We start from the raw sequence: 23,618 nt of genomic DNA on the forward strand, positions 1-23,618 counted from the left end.
CTCCAAATGTTCTCTGGGAAAGCTTCATTTTTACTAGTATTCAGAATCCATTAGAATGGTCTTCTCAACAGAGAAGCTGTTTCATAATTGATGGAGTGCCATAGAAAAACATTGTCTGTTAGTTCAATCCCCCCCTTATTCTCTGCATAATGGGAGACTATTAACAATTTTTACTTGGGACTGCACACCAAAGAACTAAAGAGGTCAGTCCTGAAGTACTTCTGAAGCCTAGGAGTCAATGCATATTGGGCTTTATAATTCAACAACACTTTGAATTGCACTTGAAAACCTATTAGCAACCAGGAGCTAAATGGCTATTCTTGTTTGCCAGCAAGCCAATTTCTGCTTCAAAATGGTCTTCAAAGGCAGTCCACTGTAAAGTGCTGGAGAATAGTCCAGTTGTGTTCTGATACAAGCATGGAACACTATTGCCAGGGCCTCCTGCTCCTAGTAGAGCTGTAACTGGCACAACCAGCTGTAACTGGCACAACCAGCTGAAATTAAGCAAAGGCCTTCCTGGGCACAGCCTTCATTTGCCGAAACTTTAGCTATGATTCTAAGAAGAGCCCCAAGCACCTAAGAACCTTTTCCTGTATAGTCCCACCCCCTCTATAATTATAGCCAGAGCCCTTCTAAATAAACAGCAATTTGAGAGGATTCAGACTGAGATTGCTTTTTCTCATTTTGAATTTAACAGCTTCTAGGCACTGGATCAAGGTTTCCATGGCAACTTCAGCCTGATTCCACAGAAATCCTGAAGGATACCATGGTCAGTAGTGAATGCTGCTGAGAAAACTAAGACCAGAAGCAACACATCCACTCCCCTCAACTGGGTCATGACAAAGGTCATCCATTGGAGTGAGACGGACCATCCATCTTATGCTTGGATTGGAATCCCAGTATAAGAAGTAACTAGGTAATCCTGTTCCTTTAAGACCCTTTGGGGGTCGAACGGCCATTTCACAGGGGTCGCCAAAGCCCTCTCTCGCCTCCCCCCCACGCCTTCACTCACCCTCACCCTCTGCCTCTGTTGGATCGCCAGCCGTTCGCTTACCCTGCCCACTCCCAATCTATTGCTGCTTCCTGAGTCCCAGCTGATGGCTAGAGGAAAAAAAATGGTTTAAATTCTTGCCACAGGGCTTCAAAGGGCCGCCCTATAGCCAGTCGTGCAGCCGAACCGTTTGTTAAATTGCTGGCTTGCCCCGCCCCTCCGCACCACTATTTATTGCCAATAAATAGTGGTGGGCGAGGGGCAGGTGAGCCAGCAATTTAACAAATGGTTCGGTATTTTTTTGTAATTTTATTGGCCCGCGGATCTTCAGCATAGGCTAATTAGCCCTGGATTAGATCGGCTCCCGACCCTCAGCTGATTTGCTCTCAGTTGTTTTGCTCAGGGCTCTGCTGCTTGCTTGCAAAGAGTGCTGATTTTTTTTCCCCTAGCTATGCTGAAAAACAAAACTGAAAGTAAAGAGGCTGTTGGCTTTGCTGTTGCTGCAAGTTGGAAAATTAGGCAGGCGGATTTCTTTTCTTTTTCCTCACCAAAAAAGGTAGGTGCAAACAATGGGAAATTTAGGGCAAAAGAGGAGAGTTCAAGATTTTAAAACACAAAAGAAAAAAAGCTCTATTTAACTAGGGAATTGTAATAATTGAGATACTATTAATTGTATATTGTGTTGAAAGCAGAAATGGTTAAGTTGTGGTTTGGAGGAATATATGGGGGAAATTATTTGGTTTATTATTATTGGTAAATATAATTAATTGATTTGTAAGAAATTGGATTGCATGGAAATAATTGGAATATTCATGTTCATATTGATTAATATACAAAAAAGGTAGTTATATAACTAATTGATTTATATTAAAATGTTGAATTTATATTAAACAACTGTAATATTACATAATTAACCAATGTGAGGATGGATATAAAAATAGATGACAATGGGAAGGGGCATAATATAGAATAGAAGGGAAAAATTGAATTTGATTAAGATTAGAGATGAGGATGAAGGGTAATATTGGTTTTTTACAAAAATAGATGAGGAATAAATATGGCAAAAAGGAAATATAGAAATTGTAAATTTAATTGAAATGACTAAACACTGTTTAAATTTGTGAACCGGCCAAATACTCTGTTCAAAGTGTTGGAAGAAATCTCCTTCTAGGTTCTGCTCCAAGTGGGGAAAAAGACACTGGAAACATGGAGACTGCTTGGAAAGATGGTTTAATGGTGGACAGGATCACATGGCTTGAGTTCCTGAACAGAAAAGGGGCAGATACAGTAAATCCTCGGGTTTTTATGCTCTCTCTGGCTCTGCATTTCTTGGGGCCACGAAAGAGTATCCTGATTGGTTGTCAGACTCCCAGGAGGTGGGGGTCTTAGCTAGCCTTCTGGCTGATGGTCACATGTGCTTCCCAGGTCACGTGTGGTGAGTTTCTGTTGCTAGATGGGTAGAGGGCTAATCCTATCTTTATTGGATCTTGGGCAATTCCTACTATGGCTCTGCCTGAAGGAGGTAGATCTTTGTTATGTAGAATAGACTGGCCCAGGCTTTAATGGCCCATTGACAAAGGGTGGGGGCAGGAAGATGGGAGCTGCTTCAAAACATGCTTATCCCAGGGAAATATAATATTCTGCCTTTTTCATATTTCCTAAAATATTTCACTCTTCCAGGAAAGGGGTGGGTGCTAACTTCCCACAAAAGAAAATACATTGTATGTTTGTATGTGTGTTTCTAATTATTGTTATTTATTCATATTTATTCTCTTTTATTCCTTAAAGTTTAACAATTCACTCTTTATCTTAATATCTTTATATTTGTTTGAGGTTGGCTTTCTTCCCTTTCATCTTTTTTATTGTACAGCAATCTTTCTCCTCAAACCTACCACCTCTCTCTTTTCTTTCCTTCTTACTTTCTCTTCCTGCCCCTCTTCTTCTCCTCCCTACTTCCTCTTCCTTTCTCCTTCTCCTCCTCTCTTCCTCCCTCTCTTACCCTCACTCCTACTCTAATTTCCCTTCCCTTCCTTCATCCCTCTTTATTGCTGTATCCTTTTATGCATATGGACTACTCAGAGGGCTGAAAAAGTTATTTCTGACTGGTCCTTGCACTTTTGACCAGTCCTCGAACTTACAACTGTCCTCACATTTTACATTTTTGCCCTATCTTGTCACTATGGTGAAGAGAAGCAATTGTGAAATGAGTGACACAGTTGTTAAGAATGCTACAATGGGCATAAATGATGACCAGTCATAAGTGCAAAGACCAGTCAAAAGTGCGAGGACCTGTCAGAAATCACTTTTTCAGCCCTCTGGGTAGTCCTTTTGTGCACATGGACTACTCAGAGGGCTGAAAAAGTTATTTTTGACTGGTCCTCGCACTTTTGACCAGATCTCGAATTTACAACTATCCTCACATTTTATGTTTTTTGCCCTATCTTATCACCATGGTGAAAAGAAGCAGTTGTGAAATGAGTGACATGGTTGTTAAGAAAGCTGCACGGGCATAAATGTGAGGATGGTCATAAGTGTGAGGACCAGTCAAAAGTGCGAGGACCTGTCAGAAATGACTTTTTTCAGCCCTCTGAGTAGTCCCTATACACATAGCCATGGCCACCCGGTCACATGACCAGCTAGCCACGCCCACCCAGTCACATGACCTCCAAGTCACGCCCACAAAATAAGCCATGCCCACAGAACCGGTAGTAAAAAAATTTAGAACCCACCCCTGGTTGGGGGTCACCACAACATGAGGAACTGTATTAAAAGGTCGCGGCATTAGGAAGGTTGAGAACCACTGCTTTAAGACATTCCCAGGGGTGGGCTGCTGGGGGTTCGCAGGGGTTTGAGAGAACCTCTAGCTAAGATTCTGTGCAGTTCGGAGAACCTCCAAATCCCATCCTGGCTGCCCCCGCTCCCCCGCCCCCCCAGGAACCTCCATGCAGCCCGTTTTGGATGCAGGTAAGCGCAGGGCACGCACGGAGGCTAGGGGAAAGCAAAAAACGGGCCTACTGGAAGTTCGGGAAGGCCAGAAACGGGCCCATTTCTGGCCTCCAAAGGGCCTCCGGAGCCTGGGGAGGCCATTTTTGCCCTCCCAGAAGCTTGAGGAAAGCTTCCAGAGCCTCGGGAGGGCAAAGACACCCCCCACCGTGGTGCAGGAGGCCAACTAGGTCATGTCCACCATGCCCATCCAGCAACCGGGCAGAGAACCCATTGCTAAAATTTTTGAAGCCCACCCCTGGGCATTCCATAATCAAATCACTACCACTTTCTTATCAATCTTCCCCCATCTGCAGGGTGGTGATTTTAAGTCTAATAAATAAGTTTTTTATTTCTCTCCTCGGGATTCCTGTCCATTCAACACAACAGATTGCAATTTTGATTGAACACTCAAGACAAATGGAAGATTCTGGTGATGCATCGCCTACCCTGTACCCGACAGTTTCCATTCCTCACCTGGTAGAGGTGGCCTTGAATATGGGATTGAGAAGTCCTAAAAGTTATTTTGAATATTTATATTGGAATTGCTCGGCATTTCACTGCTGCCATGATAACCATGGCTCTACCTTAACATTTTGACAGGTTACACTCTGGTTGTAGGGTTTTTGCTCTCAAAGGTCCTTTTTTAATTATTACTTTATTTTTATTTATTTTATTATTATTGTTGTTCATCAGCCAGATGTTCAGACTGGGTTTCACATTTTTTTTCTACCTATCTAGTCGTTACCAAGAACCTGGGATAGGCAGATCTGAATGTTTGATGGTGTTACAGATATTGTTGCAGGATGGAAGCTGTTCTAAGTAAAGCTCCTTTTGCAATTGACTGATGGCGAATTTGTCAGTGCCAATGGTGTTGAAGTGCTGCTCCAGTTGTTTTAGGATGGCACCCAAGGCACCTATTACTATTATTACCCTTGCTTGACTTTGCCAGTTGTTCTATTTCTATTTGTAGGTCTTTGTATTTTGTTATCTTCTCCAGTTCTCTCTCTTCTCTTCTGCTATCTCCAGATACTCCCATATCCACTATCCAGACTTTTTTTTTGTCTTTCTTTGACAATTGTTAGGTCTGCGGTGTTATGTGGCAGTTGCCTGTCTATTTGAATCCCTTGATGTGGTTGTGGGGCTTCTGTACTCTGAGGAAGATAAGAGCTATACCAGAGGTTCAGCCATATTGAACAGGTCTCATCAGAGGAGTCAGACAAAGAGTTTCTCTCCCATTAAAAAAAATTACAGTGAGACCTAAATTTCAAAAACCCATACTGACTCGGATGTTGCCCGGGTTAACAAGGTCTGCACTAGATGTTGGAATTCCTCGATATCTGGTGAAAATGGGCTATGGGACTCAGGATTGCTGGCTGGGCAACCAGCGCCAGGAGCTGCAGAACTACTAGGAAAAAAAGTGTTTATCCATTGCAAATATAGAGTGATTGAAAACAAAGAATAGAATTTTTATTATTGATTTTATATTTATGTATTTATTAATTTTTGTGAAATAATAAGACATCTCGTTTATCCCAAACATGTTTAAACTCAGTTTATGATGATTGACCCACTACCTCCGCTGGAAGTTGGTTCCAAGCTTCCATTCTTTCTGAGAATACTTTGTAACATTACTTTTGAACTTCCCTCCTGTCTGTTTGAAGTTATCCCCTGTGTTCTTTATTTTTGCTTAATATTGAAAATACCATCTTCTAGAACATATTCACACGCTTAATATATGTAAAGGTTTCAGTCAGGTACCCCCTTTCCCTTCAAAGAAGAGGGAGTCAAGCTATTCTACAAAGCACCTGAGGGCAGGACAAGAAGCAATGGATGGAAACTAATCAAGAAGAGAAGCAACCTAGAACTAAGGAGAAATTTCCTGACAGTTAGAACAATTAATCAGCGGAATAACTTGCCTTTATTGTGAATGTTCTATTACATCCTATTCTGTCAGAACAGGACCTTGTGGCATGTCACTTGTGACTGGTATCTGTTTAGATAATGTCCCATTATCATACACTAGGATCTATTGCTGAGTCAACTTCCTATCCATTGATCAATGGTTAATTCCTAGACTGTACAACTTTTTAATGAGCTCATAATGTGGAACTATATCAAATGCTTTGCTAAAGTCAAGATAGACTATGTCCACAGCACTACTTTGTCCAATATATTTGTGACATAATTTAAAAAGTCAAATCAGATTAGTTTGACATGATCTGTCCTGAGTAAAGCCATGCTGCTTTGGGTCCATCAAGTTGTGCAGTTTTAAATGTTGGTTACTCCTTTTCTTCCAGGAGTGATTCCATTAACTTCACTACTACAGATACATTTATACATTTAGTATTTATATAGTACCCAGAATCTCTAGAACCGAAACAGCATATAAACATATGAAAATGCATATATACATAAATGACACATTCTTCCATAATGTAGCACATTCACATGAATGTTAGGAAAGGAAAGAGTCGGATTATGGCATGCAATTATATAGGGGGAGGGGGGTATTTGTATCATGACAATTGTAAAATTAATTACAATTAATTACATTAATTAATGAAAAACAATGTTAATCAAACCATATATTAAGACATATTGCACATGAATAACACAGAATTCACAATAGATATACAGTATAAAATCAACATGACAAACTTTTGAACAGTAGCAGTACTGTAAAAGCAGCAATAAAAATCATAGCAGCATGAATACAATGTTAAAAGAATCAGGGAGGAGCCTGCCTGAATCTCTTCCAAATACTATCTTATTTCCCAGGATTCAAAGAATGTTTCAGTCCTCTTGGGTTATATAACAGTTTTTGTCTATTTCCCTCAAGATCAGTTCCTTGGTTTTCTACAGCTGGCTGTAGCATAAGGCCTAATTATTTAAAGCCGCACCTTTTAGGGCTTCGGTTCAGCCTGTACAGTCTGGGCAGAGTAAGCAGTAACCATGACCCATCCATTAAACAGTACCACTTGATGGGACTGAGGAAGCTTTCTGGAACATTATCCCCTCAAGATATATTTGGTCACATCCCTAGTGATATTTAAAATAACCTTGAAAACCAGGTTCCTTCCTCAAGGGTAGGAGACAGTGATGTGTGTTTGGTTTTTCATAGTTGGTTGCTTTTTTCTAGGGCTTGGGGTTTAAAATTTGTATTTTATTATTTTTTTAAAGATATGCCTCCCAAAGTCTCTATAGAGTTGGGCAGCTATCAGCCCGAACAGATAGATCATCAGACCATAAAATCAAATCTCAAATACTCTAATTGCATTGAGCTACAATAACAAAATTTGGTAAGTCTGACTGTTCTGTATTTCTTCCTCCTTACGCTCCAGTGATTTAGGGAGGGATCTGCCTAAGCCGCTTCCAAATGTTATTGCATTGTTCTGGGCTTAAAAAAAATTCCACTGCCTTTTGTCCAAGTAATAGTTTCTGAATATTCCCATGAAGGTCATCTTCCTTACCCTCTACATCAGTCTTATACAGTTGTAAATAAATAAATAAGATGGCCGTATTTTTTCAGCTCTTTTCAAGGTTGCAGAACAATTGTGAACAGCAATTGTGCATCAAGGTTTTTTTATTTAAATATTTATGTTTATACTAGTATATTCTAAAATACGTAGTAATACATTCTAAAAATCAAATTCAGAGAAATGATTTTTTTGAATGATAGCAAACTACAAACAGCCTTTTAAAAATCCTACAAAGTTGAGGAAAATTAAAAGTAAACAAAAAAAAACAATACTTTGGGTTTTGAAATTATTATCGATGAATTCAGTTATCTACATTTTCAACCATCTCCATAGGATCCATAAAAGTCATTCTTTTCACCCAATTTGCTGTATCACACATTTTTTGTGTTTGTTCTTCTTTTTCCCAAAAATAACCATTATGTAATATGTTCTGGGGCATTTTGACCTTAAAATTTGTCCAAATGTTCCCACAGGCTTTCAGCTGAATTTGGCAGCATGGTGAAATACTGTTTCGGGATTTGTTTCTTCTAAGAGACCCTTTTCCTAACATTATTACAGAATTTTTAGAAACCTATCATAAATCAGGCTATTTGTGGCCTATTAGATTAATATCATCAATAACCAGTTCAAAGCAGTGGTGGGTTTCAAAAATTTTTACTACCGGTTCTGTGGGTGTGGCTTGGTGGACGTAACTTGGTGAGCATGGCAGAGGAAGGTTACTGTAAAATCCTCATTTCCTCCCAATCAGCTGGGACTTGGGAGGCAGAGAATAGATGGGGGCAGGGCCAGTCAGAATTTTTACTACCGGTTCTCCGAACTACTCAAAATTTCTGCTACCGGTTCTACAGAACTGGTCAGAACCTGCTGAAACCCACTTCTGGTTCAAAGGTATACTGGAGCAAAAGGGGAAAAAATCTGAATTGGGAAATTGGTTGCTTTGCTGAAAAATAAATTCAACCTTCAGAAAAATATTTCCGGTTATTTGACGGGTCAGCCTTCACTAACCTGCTTTCCACCCTCAAGAGCATAACGAATTAAATTTGTGTGTATTGTTCGGAATGCTAAATTGGCCATGCCCACCCAGTCACATGACCACCTATCCATGCCCACCCAGCTGGTCCTACTCCCGAATAGTCTGAGGGACCGTGAATTGGCTCCTTGTTTAAACAGTTTGAGGACCCCTCCTCTAAAAGGATGCAAATTACCAGCTGTCTGCAACGAATATAATCCTTCATTCCCCACTCATCCTGTAAGAGCTGAAGAAGCGAAACGCCTTCAAAAGAAAAAACAAGAAACTCCAGTTGCCTCCTGAAAAAACATCTTTGGGACATCTAGCTTGACTTGAGAGAATGCAGACTACCATAATTTCTCTTCAAAACATAAAAATCTTTCATGTTATTAATACAAATTTCTCTTATGGGCCAACAGGAATACCTTTATTACTCTGTAAGAAAAAAATAAAAAGGGAAGCTGGAAGAATAGTAATCAAATAAATTTTAGATTTCCAGGACAAGCATCAGCAATAGCATCAGTACAAGGACATAGCTGAACTGGAGGGGTTTTATGCATCATCTGTTTATTTCAGGCGAACTTTTTACAAGAGAACCTTAACTTATACAAATGATGTCTCATCTCATTTTCTCCCACACTGCCTCCTAATTAATAATTTCATCTGAGTAAAGCAGCCTATAATATTGCTTCTTGCTGTTCTAGGTGATTGATGATGCCATACATCATCAATCACCTAGTACAGTATTACAAAACAGAGGGAACAAGATGGAGTTACAATGCAGTCCCAGATCCTTCAGTTCACCAATTACATTTCAACTCACTGATATTTTCAGATAAACAAAATAGAGGAAAAGAAGTTGAATTATTTTTAATGTTTGGCTTCCCTAACTGAAATGATTCCCAAACCTTCTTCATTGTCTACTCACCGTAAAACTGCTTAGACACCCAATATTTTAATATCTAGGCTGTGTTCACCTAACATGCTGATCCATGGTTTACAGGCGTATGGAGCCTTGAATGAACCCAGTTCTTTAAAAAAAAAACCACTAAAGCCAAATTGGGGAGAAAGTCTACCAAGCACCAAGGACAAATATCCAGATATTGTTCAACATTGTCCCAGCCTGTGCCTAATTTGCATTACTGACAAATGTTAAGTAAGCATCTATGTTGGCATCATGTCTAAAATCCTTTTGATTTAAAGCCAATTAAATTAATTCTTTTCACTGAAATCTATTTTACTTTTCCCTGAAAACAAGTTTAGAAGTGGAACACAGAAAAGGATCTCTTAATGCATAAAGGATGGCTATTATGATCTTTTTCTTCAGTGCTAGGACAAATTCTACTTTACTGACCTAGAACGTTACAGTTCAAGTAAGTTTGAGAAACTGTTCATATTCAGAAGCTGAAAACAGCAGATTAATTGAAGAGAGATTTTAAAAATACAATGATAACTCTTCTTCACAACTGGAGCACTATATGCAAGTTTTCGAGTGTAAGACCATAATACTGCTAAATTCAGGCTCTAAAAATACTTAGTTGCCTCACCATATATTGTATTATTACTAGTTCTCCTTTCTGAAAACTCCTCTCCAGTAAAAAGAATTATGAAAAAGGCTTTACTAGCGGGCTATCTTGCAAGATCCACGATGGGATTGAGTCACCGACTAAATTGTACTTCCTCAGGCTTCTGAGGAATCCAGACCTAAATACGAAAAGGGAAGAAATTATGTTTTACTTGGGTCTGAATTAGGTGCAAAAGTATAGGCTCTACTACAGCCTATTCTAGAGGCAATTCTGACTGTTTTTCTTTTTAAGCCCTTCCTCCTCTTTCTGTAATTAAGAAGCCCCGCCCGTGAACTCTCGTTTGCTCAGGACGGGGATTTTTCTCTTCTCCCTCTTTTTTCTTGCCTCGCCCTCCCCGAGGCAATTACAGGCCCTGCTTTTCTAGGAAAAGGGTTGTGGAGTCAGCAGCTGTCGATTCCAATTCTTGGAAGCGTGGCTGCTTGGGCTTGGAGCGGCACTTCTGGGAATCCTCTGGCTCCTTCTGTGGAATGCAACAGGCGAGCGCGCTCCTCGCCGTGACCTTAGTTAGAGCGTCTGAAGATGAGGACGCCGATAGCGCGAGGAGGGGCCTCCCTCGCCGGGGGAGAGGCGAGGAAGTCGCTATGGTTGTCGGCCTCGGCGTACAGATGATTCATTCCGCTGGGAAAGTGTGGGAAACCGGCGAGGAGGAGGAGGCGAGGAGGAGTTAACTGCCACGGGACTTGGAAAGGGGATAGCTGTCAGTTTAATGGATGACGCCGCTCGGCTGTCAAGCTCAAGTAGAGGTGAACTCGGGTGGCGGGCTCTGTTCAGCCAAGAGTGGCATTAATCTTTTCGAGCCCTCACGCAAATGCAGTACGTTCCCTCTCAGAGCTCAATATAAGGCCGTGCCAATAATGAGGTTTATGTTGTATGTGCATTGTATCTCTAGCCCCCCCCTCCCCCCCATTTTAAAGTAGACAAAATACAGGTAGTCCTCGAGTTACAACAAATATTTACACTGTATATTTCAAGAAAATGCAATCACTTCCTCCACCCTATTTCACAGGTTCTCATTTATTTCACTTATTTAACTCATTTACATCTTAAACTTAAAACCATTCATTTAGTGACCGTTCAAAGTTACAACGGCACTGAAAAAAGTGGCTTATTTTTTCACACTTGTGACCGTTGGCAGCATCCCAGGGGTCATGGGATCAAAATTCAGACACTTGGCAACTGGTTCATGTTTATGACGGCTGCAGTGTCCCGGGAACACGCGATCACCTTTTGTGACAAGCAATGGGAAAGCCAGATTCACTTAACAATCGCATCACTAACTTAACAACTGCAGTGATTCACTTAACCACTGTGGCAAGGAAGGTGGTAAAATGAGTCAAAACTCACTTAACAAATGTTTCACTTAGCAACAGAAATTTTGGGCCCAATTGTGGTCATAAGTTGAGGACTACCTGTAGTAAAAGTGAGAATGAGGGAACAAAACAAAGGATTTTTAAATGGCAGAAGCAGAAAGCAGCCATTCACATGCGTACCTCACCCAAGCCTACAGCAGTTCTTAACCTGAGGTATAATATTGTTGCTTGGTTTAAGATCCTAACTCGAGTTCAAATCCACCTTCATCTATAAAAACACCCTGGATATTTTGAAGTCACCTCTGCATCCAAAGCTTCCTTAAAGGGCTGTTTGTTTTCTGAAGAAAAAAGAGGGAGGAAGTAGTATGTGGGTGTCTTGAGATGCTAGAGGAAAAATAGGGAGTCCTTGGTGCTCTCTGAATTTGGTTGTTTGCTTGCAGACATTTCATTATCCACCTACTCAGTGCACTGGTGGTCCCAGCTGTGGTTACTAAATGAGGATTACATGTACTAACTAAGGCATCCAACCTATGCTTGGTATGTTCTATGCCTCCTCCAGTTTGTTAGGGAAGTATAGTTGCAATTACAATTCTGAATTAACATGGTTAATAGATAAGAATTCTTGGAGATATAGTCTTAACACATTTGTAAGGCACTAAATTGTATTTTTTTTAAAATATAAAGTAGACAGATTTCCCACAGCCTACAGATGCTAAGGGTTGAAATTGAAAACTTTTGCATAAAAATGTAATTTCTACTAACAGCACAGTCCTATATACCAGCAAATGTCATGTCATTGGTAAACCCATGGAAAAAGAATTACAATTGCAATATTACCCATAATGTGTTTGTAGCCTAGATTAGGCTCTCAGTGGAAAATTATCTTATAATGTATTCATCAAAATGGCATTTTCCATCTTTTATTAAATTTCAATTTATTTTGCTACTTTGACCTTTATAAATCAGCTCATATTCTCATATTTTTTATGAAGTTGAAAGTTGTGAAAAGAAAGATAGTGAATTGTAAAAGAAGGTGAAGGATATTACTAGGAAGAGCTGTGTTCAAGTAACTGTGTAAAATTATAAAAATGCCATATTTATACACTTATCTTCCTATAAACCAGAGTCTCATGGTGAGTTTACCCAAAGTGTGAGGCTTACAGAAACAACAGTAGCAGAATGATGACACATAGACAAGGATGTCATGATACAAGTACCCCCCCCTTATGAAATTGCATGTCATAATCCGACTCCTTCCCTTCCTAACATTCATGTGAATGTGCTACATTATGGAAGAAGGTGTAATTTGTGTATATATGCATTTTCATCTGTTTATATGCTGTTCCGGTTCTAAAGATTCTGGGCACTATATAAATACCTAATTATATGTGGGTGTTTCAGTTTCTGAGAAAACCACAAGAAATGTTGCAAATTATGAACTATTTCTACATGGATCATGGGTGTTCACGCAAGGGGCATTCAAAACACACACTGTGGTGTCATGACACAAGCTCTTCCTCTTATACTTAGACTGCAAGATTGTATGCAAATATATGGGAGGCAAGTTTGCATTATGACATGACTACACTTTTCATCGTTTTAATGAAGTCTCAGTTTACCATGGCCTCCCTTAGATATATTTACCTTGTGGAAAGACAAATGAAGAGGGATATTATGCAGTGGTGAAATCCATTTTTTTTACTACCGGTTCTGTGGGCGTGGCTTGGTGGGCTTGGTATGGCTTGGTGGGCGTGGCAAGGGAAGAATACTGCAAAATCTCCATTTCCACCACACTGCAGGGGAAGGATACTGCAAAATCTTCATTCCCACCCCACTTTGGGGCCAGCCAGAGGTGGTATTTGCCAGTTCTCCAAACTACTCAAAATTTCTGCTACCAGTTGTCCAGAACCTGTCAGAACCTGCTGGATTTCACCCCTGATATTATGGTACTTTTCAATAGTACTTGAACTAATGCTACAGAGATGATTCTAGCCTGACACATCCCAAAATTAAGGACATAAAATAGTGGTCTCAAGTTACATAAAGGCAAATTCCAGTTTAATGTTAAGAAGAATGTCCTCAGAGTAAGAGCAGCATATACTGGAATTTATTACTAGGGGAGTTAGTTGGCTGCCTTGGATGTATTCATTTTAGGGCTGTGCTTTTGGGATGCTTCATTGAGGAGGGATGTTGGATTCAATGGCCTAAATGACCTTTTCCAGTTCTATAATTCTGTATAATTTATGTTTTGACTTTATAATTACATGGTTTTATAATTGCAGGATAGTTACAGGTATCTATCAGATTTGCTTAGTAGAAATGTGTTGCATGAGGCTAATTACATGCCATGTAACAGAAATTCCTGCTCCTGCACAATCCCATCCATTAAAAGTGCAATGATTTTTTTAAAAAAGTTGTAGTCATAGCAAAGCAAAGCTACCATGATCCTACCACAATTTTATTTGTGCCTCTTAGACCCAAATGGAACAAATGCAGATTCTTAGACTGAAGTAATGTCACCAGGTGATTCAAATCAAACTGGTAAAGATGAATACTAATCATACGGACAGCTTTTTTCATGCATAACAATAAATAGCACTCCATAGACAGACCAAAATTTTATTTCGGTCATTGATCAATTTAAAAAAAACATCAAATAGAATGAACAAAGCAAAATTATCCCTAATAATAACAATCAAGATGGTGAAGTGAAAGCACCTGGCTATCAAAATACTCTAACAAATTTTTAGTCACTCCACAGCTTCTCATATGTTTTTGTGTTGGCTGATGAAACAAGGAAGCATTTGGAAGAAAAATAAATGTAATACATCAGCTATTTCTGGATCTGTGCTAAATACACAAAATCTATTTAACCATGTCATATATGTAGTGAGAAAAATTAAACATAATTTTGTTGCGGCCTTAATTTTGTTAAGGGCCTGGAGACTAAAACCAGTGGTGGGATTCAGCCAGTTCACATCACTTCGGGAGAACCGGTTGTTAACTTTCTGAGCAATTTGGCAAACTGGTTGTTGGAAGAAATCATTAGGGCAGAGAACCAGTTGTTAAATTACTTGAATCCCACCACTGACTAAAACATACAATGAACAGTTGCAGGAACTGGGTATAGCTAGTCTAGAAAAAAGGACTAGGGGTGACATGATAGCACTATTCGAGTATTTGAGGGGCTATCACAAAGAAGAGGGTGTCAACTGATTTTCCAAAGCACCAGGGGGCAGGACAAGAAACAATGGATGGAAACTGATCAAGGAGAGAAGTAACTTGGAATTAAAGAGAACCTTCCTGACTATGAGAGCAATTAACCACCTAGTCTTCAGAAGTTGTGGGTGCTTCATCACTGGAGGTTTTTAAGAAGAGACTGGAAAGTCACTTGTCTGAAATGGTAGGGTCTCCTGGTTGAGCAGGGGGTTGGACTAGAAGACCTCCAATGTCCCTGCCAGCTCTATTCTGAATTGAATTGAATTGAAAAGGTTGTATTCACATTTTAGCTATATTTCTAGGTATGTAACTAAAACAAAGCTAATGACAAAGAAATCCCTAAATACTTCACAATACAAATTCTGAGACTGTTGCTCTCAGTAACTATTCAATTTCCTCTATCAACTATGTCTTCACTGAGGCATTTCTAACTGTCATTTCCTCTTCAGTGGTAGAGACTTTTTCTTGACTTAAAGAGGAAGGAACATATTTCTCAGAATACAAGGAGATTTAATGAAACTGAGATATAAGTTGCATATCTTAGAACAACTTCTAACTTCTTATTCATTATATATTATATATAATATATAATGAATTATATATTATATATAATATATAATGAATTATATATTATATATAATATATATTATATATTTTAATACCTTAATTTTTGAAACTATATCTGTCAATAGAAACATTTTTTTCAAACCTTGCCCTAGTTATTTCCCCTATTTTGTAATTAAATGTATATGCTTTACCCAGCATATTTATAAATCCCTTGATAGAGCAAATATAAATGTTTGCTTACATGACCACAGGATGCTGCAACAGTCTAAGTGTGAAAAACAGTCATAAGTCATTTTTTTCGGTGCCATTGTAACTTTGAAATTAAACAAACTGTTGTGAGTTGTAAATTGAGGATTACTTGTATTTCAGACTATAAAGAAGTGGCTAAATATATTCCACAAAAAAGAGAATTATATAATCCATAGTTGCAAAAGAAAATTGTTTGCAACATTTTAATAGTGCTTGTTAAATGGAAGCACTTTTCTAGCCCTGGCTGATATCCCAAAAATAAAGTTAAGTTGGGCCAAGTTTATATTTGAATGAGAAACTGCCAGGAATATTTGAGCTAAAGTCTAGACTAGAAAGTCAAAGAAAAATCCTAGAAGAAAACAATGGCAGATATTTTTATACTGCTACAAGAAAACTAGAGAAATGTGACCATGAAGTCACTGGAAGTCAATTTCAACTTGAAGAAGGTATTATGTTCTAAACTTATTAATGATGTTAAATCAAGAGCCAGTTTGGTATAATGGTTAAGCTAGAAACCAGGAGACCCATCTGAGGGTCAAAGCCAACTGGATGACCTTGGGCAAGTCATTTTCTCTCAGTCTTAGGAAGAAGGCAACGATTTCTGAAAAACCTTGTCAAGAAAACTGCAGGACTGTCCAGAAATCTCCAAGAATCGAAAATTGAACAGAAGAAAGAAATTGAACTAATGGAAACATTTGTTAAAGAGTGCTATAGTTATACTCTGAAAAATACCACATTTTATATCAATGACATACACCATAGCACCATGAGAACTGAAAGAGAATTTGGCGTCTAGCTGCATTACTCAAAAATTATTGGCCTATATATATATATATATATTTGCTTAAACATTTTCAGTTCAAACACAATCCACCCTCAGTAAACAGTTAAACTGTTAAAAGAGTTCTTACCATTAGAAAATGCATTCCAATTTCTTAATTAGCCAAAGTATACATCCCATAATTTCCACCTATTAATATTAATTAGTCCTGCCATCCTTAGTGAAAATTATTGCAAAATTTAATGAACCATTAATTTGATTAGCTCTTGCTTACTCTAGGTGGGGAGTCCCCAACCCCTGAGCCATGTCCCACTACCAGGCCCTGAGCCATTTGGAACTGGGCCATACATGTGCCACCACTCACACAAATGGAGCTCTGTGTGGAATCATCCCCCCTCCTCCCCCCCCTCTGCAAAGCCAAAAAGGTTGGGAAACTCTGCTCTATGTCTATTTCATGGTAAAAAAAAACCCTGTTAATTAAACCCAAGTGCTAAATATATTTCATTCCCCTGGAAAGACAGTGAAATTAACCATTATTGAATGAAGTTGTTATTGTTTATAACGTGTTAGAAGCTCTTTAGAAGAGGATAAATTGCAAATTACAATGGTAACAAAATTGTTTCACCATTGCTTTTTAGGCAGCTTCCTTATAGAAAATGTTTTGGTTATTGAGCAGGTTTGGTATGATGGATTTTAAGTCACTCCACAACATGGCTTGGCCACACTGTAATTCCCAGAATCCCCAGCTACAGAAGCTAAAAATTGGAATTGAAATTATGATAGTCCCAAAATTATCATTCACTCAAAAGTTGATCCACAGTTGTCTTCTCTTCTGCTTATAACAGTCTATAATAGCAAAATTTTATCATAGATAGATAGTTAGATAGACAGACAGACAGACAGACAGACAAAAAACAATGATCCAGAATAGGAAGTGAAGAAAGTATTACTGTAAACTCAGCTATAAGAAATCTGGGAAACAGTATCAATACTATTATTTTGCAAATTCTGTCTATTCCAAGGGCCTTCGTAGAATGTTGTGTCAGATTTATATTTATTGAGGCAAAACAAATATAAACTAAGAATATCCCAACATTGTGACTCTGAAAGGAAAAAAATGCAGTATCTAATGCAAAGACTGATTAAAAGACAATTTAATATGACAAAGAGGTCTTATCTAAACACATTCTGAGGGCACTCAGGGTGCCGTCTGCTAGACAGTGTTGACTGGCGACCCCTAGAGACAGAGCTTTCTCTGTTGGTGCTCCCACCCTCTGGAACCAACTTCCTCTGGGGCTCCGGTTGGCCCCTGACCTTCGCACCTTCTGCCGCGACTTAAAGACATGGTTGTTCAGCCTGGACTGGGGAGGGGGGGGTTTAACATGTATTTTAACACGCTTTTACTCCAATATTTTATTGTTGTGAGCCACCCTGAGTCCTACGGAGATAGGGCGGCATATAAATCAGATAAAATGAAATAAATAAAATAAATTAGAAAACATTGCCTTCTTTTTCTACCATGATTGTAATGTGAAATTTCTGGCAGCCCAATCATGCAGGATTAGGTTCAATTATGAGTAATGGAAATGGGAAGATTCCTAGACATTCCTCACATTCTTGATGAAGCAGTATCCTCATTTGCAGGTCATTTAATGTTATTATGTTTTAATTTATGTTGGCGTAAGGGTAACTATTCAAATGCAAATGTTCCTGCTTAATTATATGGCAAAGTATATGGGGTTAAGCTCTTTCCAGGAATTAATTCTACTTTGTTTTGTTCTTAATTTTTTCTCTGGCAGTTTTAGAGATTTTATGATGCAATCGGAAATTGTGTTCTGGCAGAAACAATTATTTGTACTTTGGGTTTTCAGTAACTAATATTGACTTTCATAGTGGTGCCTAAATTGGTCCAAATGTCATACTGCCCAAGAGGGATTCCAGAAAAAAATTGTGTAAGATATTCTGTAGGAATATAATACAAAATGTGCATTCATTGCCTTTCTTCAACAGCAAAGCTTTTCCTTGAACTGCACTCTATAAAATTGTTGGCCTCTTAGTGGAAACATGTAATATGTTCCTCAAATCAGACTGAGTACCAGGCACTGGGACGTAGCTAATATGGCACATTAAAAAACATTAGCATCTATTCCAGGCAAATTGTTTGAAATTGTAATAAAGAAAAAATAAGCATATGAGGAACAAACTTCATAAAAGGAAACATGCATGAATTTTGCAAAGTTAAATCCTGCCTTACTGATCTTCTAGAGGAGTTTTTAAGAGTGGTAACAAGCAACTGGATTGAAGTGATTCTACCAGATTAAAATGATTCTTACTTGATTCAGCAAAACTGATCTAATGTAATTATGAACTGCACACTTAGCAAGTGTACTTTCTTTGACAGCAGAAACGCAACTGCTCATATACGATCAGTTCATTATATTTAAAAATCTATCCTATGTAGCTGGAAATCCTCAGGGCTAAACCTTTAACATTAATCCAGAAGCTTCTTTAGGCTCCACAATAAAGACAGTAGAAACTCCAAACAAGACAGATTATATAAACAAATAGAAAAACATATTTCAGCAGTTCCTATAAACATTTCATGTTTCCTAAACTTTGGCAACATAATCTCAGGAAAAAGTTTATTTATGAATTTATTTATTTATTTGTTTTCTATAGCCGTCCATCTTAGTCAATGACTCTAGGCACCTTATAATTCAATTGTTCTATTAATTGTTTCCTTTGTTTTTGGAGAAACCTCTGGCTAGGAACAGTAAAGTTTGAGAAGTACTTTTATAAGCGGAAAAGAATTGGCAATATTTGGTCAAGTTCAACAGTTCTAGACATTTGTGTGCAAACTTCAGTGTAATAGAGACAGGATGTTCCAGGGAAAGTTCATGTTATTTTTTTTCCAGATGCATCAATCCAGTTAGAGTCAGATAATTTTCTAAAAAGTATTTCTTCTTCTGGAAAATTCATTTCCAGAAAACTGATGGTGATTAGATCTTCCTACTAAGCAGAGGAGGTATCTAGAATGCTGTTGGAGGACTCTTACTGATCAGTGGTAAAGCGTGTGTTTGAATCTATGCCATGGGACTTAGGTGACAAAAAGAAAATATTTTGTCATTTTTATTGCATCTGTTGACCCTTTTTAAGGCAACCTATTCCCTGTAAGGATGAGGAGAATTTACAAGAACACCTGAAGAGCCATTGTGAAAAATTCTCATGACTTTTGGCAGACAAAATCACTCAGATTCAAGCTAAACCTTGTTGTCCTCCTTGATTTTTCAATGGTGTCATACTTTCAGCCATAATATCCTTCTGGATCAAAGAATTGGAGTGATGGCAGCAGCCTTTGGTGACTCTCTTTTCTCCTAAGAAGTCAAAACCAGTCTAAGGTGGAGAGGAAAGAGAGGTCTACTTAGAGATGTCTGTTTTATCCTTTGGTATTCCACTTCTCCAATAACTGCATGTAACCTCAGGAGAGGTCAACTATCAGCATGGGATCAGGTATCTTCGTTATGCTGATGATATCCAGTTATATATTTTGGCCTCATAACAAAAATGTAGTAGAAGTGCTGACCTGGGTGCTGTCAGATTTCGAATGAAGATGGGAATCTCTCCAAAACAAAGTGGCTTTGAGTCCTGGATAATTGGCTTTAATGAAAATGGAATATGGAAACTTTCTTTTGACCTCTCTAGAAGTATTCCTCAGGCAAGATGTTAGCAAAAAGAAAGACACGGGGAAGAAGCCAGTCTCTAACCTAAGTTAAGTTTACAGGCAATGTCTCTAATTTAAAGTTAGTCTTAAAATGGAAACTATAGACTATCTGCATTGTATGTGGAAGGTGTTCATGCTTCTTTGCATCAAATACTCAGGAACAAAGAAAATGGTTGCTCTTCTCAACTCTGAAAGCACAGAACCATCTGTGGTGTCAAAATTGATATACGTCCTCTAATCTGTTTTTATAACAAAAAAATTATAAATGGAAATTTCTTCTATAGATGTCATATGTTGCGCCTCCCCATTTTGGGTGTCATTCTGAATGTTCAAACTAACATTAGAATTGTTCTTTCCCTTCAGGATACTTCGTTGGTGTCCTGAAGGGGAAGTTCCCCTTAGGCCACCCTAATATCTACTTGTTCTCTGCCTTATTTATAGAAGAGAAATGAAGACTATAGGAATTGTAGTTCAATTCATCTGGAGTTCAGCAAGTTAGGAAAGATGACCAATCAGAACATAAATACAACTGGTGCATTTTCTAAAAAAGATGGATTCCATTCTTTCTTGTTTTTAACTCATTTCAGTTTTGCCCTGTGATAGGCAATCGGACAATGATGTTGAGAATGCATTGTACATATATTGGATATTATGAATCCATGAATAGCATATAATTTAAAAAAAATTAAAAATGAAATAATAAGAGCCACAGTGGTGCAGTGGTTAGAGTGCAGTACTGCAGGCTACTTCTGTCGACTGCCTGCAATTTGGCAGTTCAAATCTCACCAGGCTCAAAGTTGACTCAGCCTTCCATCCTTCCTAGGTGGGTAAAATGAGGACCCAAATTGTTGGGGGCAATATGCTGACTCTGTAAAGCGCTTAGAGAGGGCTGTAAAGCACTGTAAAATGGTATGTAAGTCTCAGTGTTTTTGCTATTGCTAATTAGTACTTAGCAAAACAAAAATCAAAACGTAGTGTGCAATAGAATAAGGCTGACAGTCAATTCTAAAATTTAACAAAATAAGAATATTCCACGTACAAAAATGATCTTTTCTAACTGTCTTAAAATAAAACTTTAGGAACTGGTATGGCAGAAGAAATTAGTATGGCAAAGTAATAAACCTTTTATGAATAGAGACAGAACACTTAAAAAGTATTATTATCTTCATTATTGTGGTTCTAGTCACTAGACTGCCAAGGGGCACAAGAGGTATGGCTATGATACACTCCTTGAAACTTCCTGAACTTACAGTATATAATTGCAGTGTGGAAATCCAACTACAGTGGAACCAAACCCTTCCTTTATTGTCACTATTTCATAAATGTGTGGAAATACAATGCAGGAAGAACAATGTAATTAGAGAAAAAAGTCGTTAAAGCTCCAAACAAATATTGTACACTTTCTATTCATTTTTCAATCCTAAATCATTTGGAAAAGCTACCATATATACATGTATTTCTGTCTTGTATAAAATAGCAGATATGATTTAGACTCTTAGAGTTGAAAGTATCATATTAGCCTCCAAATTCTACTCCCTAATACAAGTAGTCCTTGACTTACGATCACAATTAAGCCCAAAATTTCTGTTGCTAAGTGAGACAGTTGTTAAGTGAGTTTTGCCCCCTTTTATGACGTTCTTGCCACAATTGTTAAGTGAATCACTGCAATTGTTGAGTTAGTAACACGGTTGTTAACTGAATCTAGTTTCCCCATTGACTTTGCTTATCAAAAGGTTGCAAAAGGTGATCACATGACCCTGGAACACTGCAACAGTCATAAATATGAAGTAGTTGCCAAGTACTTGAATGGGATGCTGCAACGGTCCTAAATGTGAAAAATGGTCATAAGTCACTTTTTTAATGCCATTGTAGCTTTAAATTGTCACTAAACAATTGGTTGTCAGTCGAGGACTACCTATAGTATAGGAAAATAGCTCAAAGCATTTATGATATATGCTATGCAGCCTCTGCTTGAGTACATCCAGCAAAGGGAAGTCCATAATCTATCCTGATTAAATTGACTCCACTGTTAAACTGCCCTATCTCTGAAAACAACTTCATAACATTCAACCAGAATTTTCTGTTCTGTAACTTAGGCCATTATTCCATGTCATGGTTCTCTGAAAATATGTCCTGGCTTTCTGTTGAGATATCTCTTCTGGTAAATTGAATGGGTATCAGTCCAAACTTCCACCAACATAGACACAAAATATCATTTCTTTTGTTAATCTTACCTTTTGCTTCCATACAAAAAGCCAGTCCCAGTTCAGGGAGATTTATGAAAAGCAGTTAAAAAATTTGTGGGGAAGAGAACTGTTGTGGAAATCTCTCTCTATTCTCATGTTTTGCAGCATTCAAAGTACTTGCAGAGATCAAAAGCCTTTAAAAGATCATCAGCTTCTCCCATAAAATTAAGTCTGTTATTAAGTAGCCGCGCCCTTTCATAATATAACAAAGGCAAATTCTATATTCCACCCTATCTTTATTTAACTGACATCTGACTAATGCAGTGTTCTTGGAAAATTGAATTATACAACAACATAATGCCTCCTTCCTGTTCTCTTTATATAACACCCAGTGATTCGTTTCATCTCTCTCTCTCTTGAACACAGAGAGAGTGTGTGTGTGTTCTCAAAGTCATTAAACAACTAACCAGTTCCATTTTTTAATATCACTGATACAGATTCCAGGAGTTCTTCCAGCAGTCTATCAAGATGGTTAAGAATGGCTTCATCTGTTATTTGTCCCTCCCTCCTGCCCCCCTCTGCTTACTACTATTTTTTTTTTCAATTAACAAGCAGTCTTCATTTTCTTCATGTAAATCAAAGATACCATATAGTAAAGCATTTTAATGTTTTGTCCTTGCCCTTTTGTCCTATATTCAGGACATTTTTATTGATAATGTGCAAACCAGACATTTCTATAATTCTTATGGGTGCTGCAGCTTATGAGTAAGCAAACATATCACAACACACTGTTATCTGAAAGAATGAGAGGAAGGTAAAGATATAACCATAAAATGTGTAACTGAAAGACTAGAGTGCTGTTTGCTAACATGTGCTAATATAGATGCAAATTTGGAAGATCATTGAATGATTTAAAAATAAATATAGGACATCTCATTATAGAAACAGCCTGGACATCAACAGAACAGCTTGGATTCTGTTGTTAACTATTGGGAGGTGCTCTGGATCACATGTCTGTTAGCTGATTTCCCATCAATACTACGTCCTGATAGCTATTGTGGAAAACAGGGTGCTCAGTTTTGGTTAGATCCAGCAGAATTCTTCTTATGTAATTCTTATGCAGCAGATCACAGTCTCTTCATAAGTGTATTCATACATTCCATAAAATTTTGTTGCTCATCAAAAAAGGTAATATTGTACCAGAAATAGTATATAATACTAGATTTTTTGAACATCAGTGTGAAATCATTGTGCTGGGGAAATGACTATATTGCAAAATACAAATAATTGGAAGCTAATGCTTATTTTGGATGCAGTGAAATTTTGTTCAGATTGCAAAAGCATCCAGGTGATTGATGAGTTTAGTAGCATATGGGGAGTATGGTAGTTACATTTATGGTTTGTAATAGAATGTAAGAGAACTATGGATACCATATATAACAGAATTATAGTTTTGTTACAATTACTAGAAAAGTTGTCATTTTGTGACTACTGCAAATTCAAAGTGGTTAATATTGATTGAAGATAAATCTGCA

General features: G+C 38.0%; 1 long non-coding RNA gene across 1 annotated transcript in view; it reads left to right on the forward strand.

Annotated features, from left to right (window-relative positions):
- Positions 1-761: 761 nt before the first annotated feature.
- Positions 762-23,618, forward strand: part of LOC117678791 (uncharacterized) — a 34,715-nt gene continuing 11,858 nt past the window's right edge. Inside the window, exon 1 of the long non-coding RNA XR_004595121.1 lies at positions 762-916. This is a non-coding gene — a long non-coding RNA (uncharacterized LOC117678791). The remainder of the gene's footprint in view (positions 917-23,618) is intronic.

Source organism: Pantherophis guttatus, chromosome 2 (assembly GCF_059756535.1).
Source record: "Pantherophis guttatus breed Tessera chromosome 2, ASM5975653v1, whole genome shotgun sequence".
Lineage (NCBI taxonomy): Eukaryota > Metazoa > Chordata > Lepidosauria > Squamata > Colubridae > Pantherophis > Pantherophis guttatus.